At 43.1% G+C, this 9203-nt stretch overlaps 1 long non-coding RNA gene across 1 annotated transcript; it reads left to right on the top strand.

Annotated features, from left to right (window-relative positions):
* Positions 1 to 1159: 1159 nt before the first annotated feature.
* LOC140624803 (uncharacterized) lies at positions 1160 to 6807 on the top strand. The gene is made up of 3 exons (XR_012024245.1): positions 1160 to 1287; positions 1823 to 2018; positions 6699 to 6807. It is a non-coding gene; the product is annotated as an uncharacterized lncRNA (long non-coding RNA).
* The last annotated feature ends 2396 nt before the right edge of the window (positions 6808 to 9203 follow it).

Raw genomic sequence — 9203 nt, 5'->3', positions numbered from 1 at the left:
ACCCGGGGCTCCGGCAGGGACGGGCAGCGCAGCGGCGGGACTCCGGGCCTTTCTCCGGCGGCTTGGGGCGTTCGCCCTCAGTCCTTCCCCCGGGGCGGGGGGAGGGGCTTCTGCAGCAGCCAGGCCTCCGCCTGAGGAGGGGAGTCGCTCCCCGGCTGCCTGTAGAGACGCAGGCGGAGGGAGGAGCAGGCTCCACGCAGGAGCCCGGCGTCGGACTCGGTCCCGGGGCTCCAGGGTCCCGCCCTGGGCCGCAGGCGGCGCTAAACCGCCGGCCGCCGGCTGCCCCTTTGCCCTTATGTTCTGCGGCTCGCTCCCCCCCCCCCCCGCCCCCGGGTCGCGGCCACGGGGCGCTCCTCCCCCCTCCCCGGGGTCGCGGCCACGGGGCGCTCCTCCCCCCTCTCCGGGGTCGCGGCCACGGGGCGCTCCTCCCCTGCCCCAAGTCGCGGCCACGGGGCGCTCCTCCCCCTCCCGAAGTCGCGGCCACGGGGTGCTCTTCCCCCCTCCCCCGGGTTGCGGCCACGGGGCGCTCCTCTCCCTCCCGGGTTGCGGCCACGGGGCGCTCCTCCCCCCTCTCCGGGGTCGCGGCCACGGGGCGCTCCTCCCCTGCCCCAAGTCGCGGCCACGGGGCGCTCCTCCCCCTCCCGAAGTCGCGGCCACGGGGTGCTCTTCCCCCCTCCCCCGGGTTGCGGCCACGGGACGCTCCTCTCCCTCCGGGGTTGCGGCCACGGGGCGCTCCTCCCCCCCCAAGTCGCGGCCACGGGGCGCTCCTCCCACTACCGAAGTCGCGGCCACGGGGCGCTTCCCACCCCCTCGGTTCGCGGCCACGGGGCGCTCCTCCCCCCTCCCCCCACCCCGGGGTCGCGGCCACGGGGCGCTCCTCTCCCTCCCGGGTCGCGGCCACGGGGCGCTCCTCTCCCCGCCCCCCTGAAGTCGCGGCCACGGGGCGCTCCTCCCCCCTCCCCGGGGTCGCGGCCACGGGGCGCTCCTCTCCCCCCCTCGGTTCGCGGCCACGGGGCGCTCCTCCCCCCTCCCCCCACCCTGGGGTCGCGGCCACGGGGCGCTCCTCCCCCTCCCCCCTCCCCGGGGTCGCGGCCACGGGGCGCTCCTCCCCCTCCCGGGCGGCGGCCTTTGGCTGGGTCCCGCTGACCAGCGGCCGGGGTCGCCCTGAAGCACGAGCCGGACCGTGAGGACTGTCGGAGCGACGCGGGCGTCAGGCTCTACCCAGCGGCGTTGTCCCTCCCGAAAGCCTTCCTGGTCACTGCGCTGCGGCCCCTGAGGGCCTCCCAGGTGAAGCTGAGTCGAGGCCCGGGGGGGGGGCATCCAAGGTGTAAACGCCCTTAGCGAGGGAGCGGCCGCGGGGGGCCGGGGCGGCGCAGCCCGTGGAGCAGGGACTCCTGGTTCCAACGTGGGTTGCGACCTCGGGTCCTAAGCGGGAGCCCCCGGCTGGGCAGATCCTCTCTCCCTCTGCGCGCCCCCCCCCCCCCGCCCCTTCCCGGGCTCGCTCCCCGCCTCTCAAACAATAAGCCTTGGGGACGCCCGGCTGGCTCGGTCGGTGAAGCACTGGGCTCACTGGCATGGCACGATCCGGGGGCCTGGGATCGAGTCCCGCCTAGGGCTCCCTGCTTCTGCCCTTCTTCCTGCCCCTCCGTGCTGTGCTCTCTTTCAAATAAATAAAATCTTAAAAAAGAAATCTTTGAAACAAAAAAAAAAAAAAAAAGAAAATGAGTGATCGTGGACTCTAAGGCCTACGTAAATAGCTCCAGGTTGGTTTCCTGTTGTACTTCTCATTATGTTCCTCCGGTTTGGGTGGCTTTTCCTCAAGGAAGAAGAACATGCCGAGGTGAGCTGGGAAGGAAGGAAAAAGAAATACGACCTGAAGAATTGTGGACTGGAAGGAGGGCGCAGGGCGCAGGGCGCAGGGCTGAGGTCGGGCCGGCTTCCCTCTCCCCGCTCGGGCCTGCCCAGGCGGCAGGTGCACCCGCAGCGGGCGACTGTGGTCAGGTTTCCTTCAGCTCCAGGTGCGTTGCGGCCGGGTTCATAATACTGCTCGGCACAGTTGTTTTTTTTTTTTTTTTAAGTCGTGAGGTACAGATTCTAATATTTCAAAATTGAGGAATTTTACCCCCAAATCCAAGTTGTGGCTTCTTCGGGAAAAGTTCTTAATTCCTCTACAGGAATAAGTTGCTTGAGCTTAGGTAGCGGCTCTCCCTTTGGCCCCGCAAGAGCCCTTGGGGTTTGGAAAGTCCCAGTCAGCACAGACCCTTTTCCGCTGCAGATTGGCTCTGAGGCACCAAGTTCCTAAACCCATCCAACTGCAGACTCAGGTTGATGACAAGGGACTAAGTATCAGATGTACTAGGACTGAGTCCTGAGTAAGGTAAATAGCGTTTTTGTTGTTACCCTGATGAAGGATATTACTGAAAAACAAAACAAAAAAGCAAAACTCTATATAGATATCAGCTAAAGGAACGTGAAATTTACTAAAGTTCATATTATATAAGTTGTCAAATGTATGGATTTTCCCTACTTTCCCCACAAAACTCCTTGCTGAAAAATGTCTCAACGTAAATATTTAACAATGTAATTTGCCAAAAAGTTGGACGGACTTAAAAAAAAATAGAATCTGTTCCTTTTTAGTAATTTGGGAAGTAATCTAATGTACTTCATAGTTCAATTCCAAATATATGTCTGCTTTGTGACAGCCAAAGATCTTCTACTATGCTTATCAAGGAATAGTTCTTGAATATTCCCCTTAGTGTCATAAAGTCTCCAGTAAATTGTTCTTGAAACGGGGACTATTCACTGTTCCCCTCAGGGAAGTAGCTTATCTGAGCTCGAGGGGGCAGGTTTCTTTCTTTCTTTCTTTCTCTTTCTTTCTTTCTTTCTTTCTTTCTTTCTTTCTTTCTTTCTTTCTTTCTTTTTTTCTTTCTTTTTTTCTTTCTTCTTTCTTTCTTTCTTTTTTTTTTCTGCTTCTTAGATCAGTCCTGTTGAGAGCAAAGAGAATTTGTTATACATGACCTCAAATAATTCACTTCTTGTAAATGTGAAGTCTTTAAAGCTTCCTTCAGAATTATCAGGGGGTTTGTTTAGAGACAGAAGCCTGTCCATTTAGTTCATACCGGCTGTTGGAGAAGGAGAAGCCTAGCAAGAGGCAGCTTTAACTTTACATAAACAATGTAACTTTGAAAAAACTTGGGGGTAGGCAGATTTTTAGGGAAGTTCCCTCCGTCACAGGTATAGACCTGGACTTTCTCCAGAAGACCTTTGGTGCATGTTAAAGATCTCTAAAGAGGTGCACATAATTTGCAGATACTTCAGGTAAAGAACTTTCTGCAGATACTGCTCGGTGTGGGAAAAAATGTGAGATGAATTACTTTCTTTTTGTTTATTCCAATGAGATGATTTTCCACTGGTGGAAACTACATTGTTATTTAGTCCTGTTACCTAAATTTTATCTAAGAATCTGATCTTTAGCGTTTGGCGGCTTCATCCCAGGTAAAAGGAACTACAATGCCACAAACTGATACTCTGTTTTTTTGCTGGTTTGTTTTGTTTGTTGAGGTTAAGGGAGAAGTGCTGTAGAAAATCCGTTGCAAACTGGTTGGTCATAGCTGGACAAACCAGACAGTGGCCTGTGACTTTGCAAGGTGACCGCACTGCTGAAATAAAGATTAGCCACTCTTTGGCTTGGTTTTATCTTTCTGAGTAACACAGTGAATGACCCTGGAGAAACTCTAGCTTTAAACAAAGGATATAGATAGAGTTCTTTAAAAACAGAGTATTTTTCTTTTTTAAAAAGATTTTCTTTATTTATTCCTGAGAGACACAGAGAGAGGCAGAGACCCAGGCAGAGGGAGAAGCAGGCTCCCTGCGGGGAGCCCGATGTGGGACTCGATCCCAGGACCCTGGGGTCATGCCTTGAGCTGAAGGTAGACGCTCAACCACTGAGCCCCCCAGGTGTCCCTTAAACACTGTATTTTAATCAATATTGTCATCTCAGTTAATGAGCAGAAGATGGCATTTCATGAGTTGATACTAATTTACATAAATTTTTTTTTCTTAGTGGAATTAATGCATGTTCTCTGTGTCCTTAGGAATCATAAAATTCATGAAATCTCTCATGAACTAGAAAAGCAGAGGTCATTTAAAGTTGCCATTTTCTTTCTTTCTCCCCGAAACAATGTGGTGGAATTGCAGCATCTTTAGGGAATGAAGCACTAAAACAGACTGCTTCTACAGAGTAGTGGGGTCTAGCTCACTTCATATTATCCTAGAAACACTGACGTTAAAGGGATTTTAAAAATCCTGTCGTTCAACTGTCGTCACATGCTTCTCTCTTTCTGTATCACCTCTGACAAGTGAAAGTCCTAGTTCTGCTTGAACTCACCCTGGAGAGGAGAAAGCTTCCCGCCCTGAGGCAGCCTCTTCCCTTTGTGAACACCTGGGACTTACAAAGCCCTCCTGGTATAGGGTTAAATTTGTGTTTCTGTATTTCAACCTTTTTATCACAGAGATTCCCTCTAAACAAGTTGCGTCTTTTTCCATATACAGCACTTCAGATAATCTGACGATTGTAAACAAATTCTTTGTAAGCCCCTTTCTCATGACTAAGCATCCACAATTTCTTCAATTACTCCAAAATTGATGTCGTTTTGAGTTCCTTCATTAATTTGTTCATTATTTTCCAAATGGATTCTGATTTTTTCAATATTTCTCTAAAATTGTGATTCTCATAATTTTCCATAGATTCTAAGAGTGGTCTCATTTATACAAATTAAAATGTGTTTTTTCGCTTTATCATTGTAGGTTTTTTCATGTCCATTTGAAAATCTAAATTTCCGTCTTGTTGGATGGTCTCATCATATTGCTGATTGATTATGTTTCCTGTTATCTATAACCCGCTAATATTTTACAGGAGCTGATACTAATCTTTATCAATCCTGATCCTATATTTATATAAGTACTCCTTTAAAATCGAAGTCCAAAAAATAATAATAAAAAAAATAAAATAAAATCGAAGTCCAGATCCTTAAGACTTTTATCTTATATACTGGTTTTTAAATTTCTATTTAAGAAACATTTACGCTGATGAACTTAAAATGATTATTCAAACTCATTATTAACATTTTGAACCTTATTTGTGGTATCTAACAGACTGACTTTCTTTACAAGATTTATGACTCCACTAAATGTGTTATTAAATCATTATGGACATTTTGAACAAGAGAGAGTAAAAATCTAACAAATATTTGAGACCTCATTAGTATATTTCATGCTTTTTTCTCCCAGGATCATTGCAACTTCCCCTTGACCTTTAGCAACAGTGAGGTTAGGGGAGGATTGATCCTTCATCTCTCCAGACTTGGGCCCTGATGGGTTGAAGCTGATCAGTATAATTTGACCCTCTATGTCAGTGACTGGCTCAGGGACAGCCCACTCAGAGTAAAAGATAGAATATTGCTGGAGACAAAATAAATCTTTCTCTTGCTCTGGAAAATAAGATATGCAGATATGAGGCCTGGAACTGCTTGTGGCTACTTTGCAACAATGAGAGATACCAGCCAGTTGGTAAAAACTTCCTGTAAGTGAAATTAAAATTCTACTCTCATGATGTCCAAGGCTTTTTCTGTCACTAAACTTGGTAGTCACAGGAGTAATTATATGAGAGAAGGAGAATTGATGCTAGCTACCCTAGGATATCATGAAATACAAGTAGCTTAACACAACAGAAGTCTCTATTTCATTCACATAAGTTCTGATGTGAGTTGTCAGAGGTTATCCTCTCTCTAATGACTCAGGGAACCAGGCTCTCTCCATCTTATGATGTCACCGCCTCAATCTGTGGCAGAGAAAGAGAGAGTTAGAGGAGGAATCTGGCTTTTAAATTGTCTCAGTCTAGAAACAATAGAATATATTGCTTCCGCTCATAATTCATTAGCCTGAACTTGTCACATGGTTCTAAATTAAATGCTAAAGAGGCTAGGAACTATAGAATAATTTTTTTAATTTTTAAAAAAGATTTTATTTATTTGAGAGAGAGAGAGTGAACAAGAGAGAGAGCATGAGAAGGGGAGAGGATAGAGGGAGAAGCAGACTCCCCACTCAGCAGGGAGCCTGATGCAGGACTCCATCCCATGACCCTGGGGTCATGACCTGAGCTGAAGACAGATGCTTAACTGACTGAGCCTCCGAGGCGCCCTAGCAGAATATTTTGAATATTTGATGGGCACTAGTGGCATCTGCGACTCAACATCCTCTCTTCAAGGAACACAGGTTTTCACAAAAGAATGAAGGAGCCACTGATCCTAAGCCATGTCTCTTTCTACTTGTAAGCATCTCAGAGGTGAGGATGTATTAATGGCCTTGCTCTTGGTTTCGAATGGTGGGAACACACACAAATTATAACAAATTCTTCTAAGACTCTATCTTTTCCTTTCATTTTGAAAGTTAGGACTAAATGTTGCTAACTCTGGACTGCTGGTCACATCTACTTTCCCCAGTGCAGTGGCTGGAAGATAAGAAATTTCCGTTCATGCAGTTCACTATCTCATCTGCAGGTTTTTACCATACTTGGGTATATAATCTTCTTAGGCCTGGAGTCTTGAAATCATTTAGAGAAGCCAAGTGCTATCCTATCATCTCTTTACATATCCTGAGGTTTGATTGCTTTTTACCGATATTTATTCCACCTTCTCCAGGCTAAAGATGATTCTCCTGGTCAGAGGCTATGGAAGTAAACGAAAAATTTCAGAATCCCATTTTGTGTCACATATTCAATTTATGAAATCCCGCTAGACGTGTTGCAGGTAAACTCTTTTGTTCTTGTTCTGGATATAACTGTAACTTTAAAACATTTTGTTTTCCTTATACAGTCTATTCATAAACCTATTCCCTTTTGATTTTCTGGCACTGTTCTCACAGGCTCATGTTCCTTTCATATTTGTGCTTGGTGAAAATTCTCTGAAACCCATTTCTACGTGTAAATTTAAAAGTTAAAATCATCCAAGTTGTCTTGATGGAACCATTGTGGATCTTCAGACACTCTCCTCGATGAGGTGTTTTGGTTTTATTTATTTATTTACTTATTTATTTATTTAGTAATTTCAAGGTGGAAATTCAATTTCAAGTGATCTCCAAACTCTCTGAACTTTCCCTATTGAAAGTCTGAAGTACATGACCATGTACATCTTTCACTTAACTTCTTTGACATTTTCCTATCTGAAGTTTAGGATAGTTTACCCCTGTGTCTTCGTGGTCACCATGGATTTGGAATACTCTGCTGCTTAATATGTGATTTTTGAATGAAAGCATTTGAACTAAGCAGGGACAGGATTCCTTTTCCATGAGAATCCTATCTCATTTTTTTCTTTCTTTCCTTTTCTTTTTTCTTTTCTTTCGTTTCTTTGTTTCCTTCTCTTTTTTTTCGTCGAATCTGAATATTTTGGTCATTCATAACTTATAGTTTTTTAAATGGATTTTAAAAAATAACTTCTGATAAGCTTTCTTTTCATTAAAAAAGAAAGAGATTAAAAATTTTACTTAGCCTACTAAACTCTTTTGAGTGCATATAACACTATCCGTGTCAAAGTTACAGATTTGATATCCATATAGACAGTTCTCATTCTACAGACAATTGTAAATAATCTTGTATTCTCATCAACAGGCTCATTGATCATCAGAGAGATAGGTCAAGAAAATAAAAATAGCTCAATGTAATTCCTTTATTGTTACTAACAGCAGAAAATTTTTGATATCTCTTTCACATCTGTTTTCCTAAGATTTTATGAAACAAGCTAGTCTGTATTCAATATTCCATAACTTTATAAATGTTTTACTCAATCTTACTGAAGTTCTTCAATATTGCTTCAGAATAAAGGGAGAAAATATATGCTAAGTTTAAATGCAAGTCGTTAGCATCAATAAAAGGAGCAGACATCCATGAGTTGTAATCATAGAACTACTATATATATTAAAAAAAAAAAAAAAGAACTACTATATATATCTATACTTATACTTCAGTAAACCTGTAGGAACATATTTTAAAAGATTCAATATTAAAATGAGGAAGAAGAAAAAAGAAAAGGTAAAAGTAATAATTAAGCAATTAGCAGAAGAATTTTGAAGAAAAATTTGAATCTTTGAATATGCAAGGATTTACCTAGATAAGCTGATGGAATTCTTACATTTCAAGTATAATGACTCAATGAAAAGAAACTTAATTATGGGAAACAGCAAGTGATAGGTCTTGTGAAATTTTATATTTAATTAATTTTGTTAATTATGAAAGGTTGAAAATAAACGAGTTAAACATTTAACATTGGTAATTAAAAAAAAAACAAGCCATAAAACATAGCTATAAGAACCTATCATTTATCTATCATCTATCTATCTATCTATCTATCTATCTATCTATCTATCTAATATTTTATTTTCTGACATTGCTACTAATTACTTCATTTTTTTATCTGGAACATTTGCTAGAATTACTTTGACATAGTGAAATAAAACAATGATAGTGACTTCCCTATTGTCTATAATTCTGGCAAATTATTTTAAATATCCTAAAATTGGTTTGAGGTAGTAGTCTTCATTATATCTAAGTGTCTTCTATTCTTATATATTAAAGTTTTTATTAGGAATGATTCATTCTGGAATTTTCTCAAGTACTGTTTAGCATATATTTATATGACTTTTTTCTTCTGACATGGGGATTATAGTTGGCTTTTTGGATCATCCTTGATTTTCTGGGATTAAAGGCCTATGGTTTAGGAGTGCCCTACTGGCTTAGTTGGTAAAATATGTGACTCTTGATCTCTGAGTTTAGAGTTCAAGCTCCACATTGGGTATAGAGACCACTTAAAAAAAATCCATGATAGCTGCAATTCCAAATTCTATTTGTTAAAATCCACTTATATCTTTGCACATATATCCATAAGAAAGATTCTTGTTTTGGTTATATTTTATTAAGTCTTAATAAAATTGTGGTATTTTATGAACATTTCTATGTTTTCATATGTTCCAGGATACTTTAAATAAATATAAGAATTGTCTGACTTTATAAAGTTATATAAATTTAGCTATGAACTTATTCCTATTTGGAACCTTTATTAATGCTAAAATTTAGAGTCCTTTTTTATTTAGATTTTCTCTCCTGTCTCCAGTCAACTTCAGTAATTTATAGTTAGATTAAAACTCTTCAGCTT

The sequence above is a fragment of the Canis lupus genome, chromosome 35 (genome assembly GCF_048164855.1).
Source record: "Canis lupus baileyi chromosome 35, mCanLup2.hap1, whole genome shotgun sequence".
Classification (NCBI taxonomy): Eukaryota; Metazoa; Chordata; class Mammalia; order Carnivora; family Canidae; genus Canis; species Canis lupus.
This window is presented reverse-complemented; position numbering and strand designations above follow the sequence as displayed.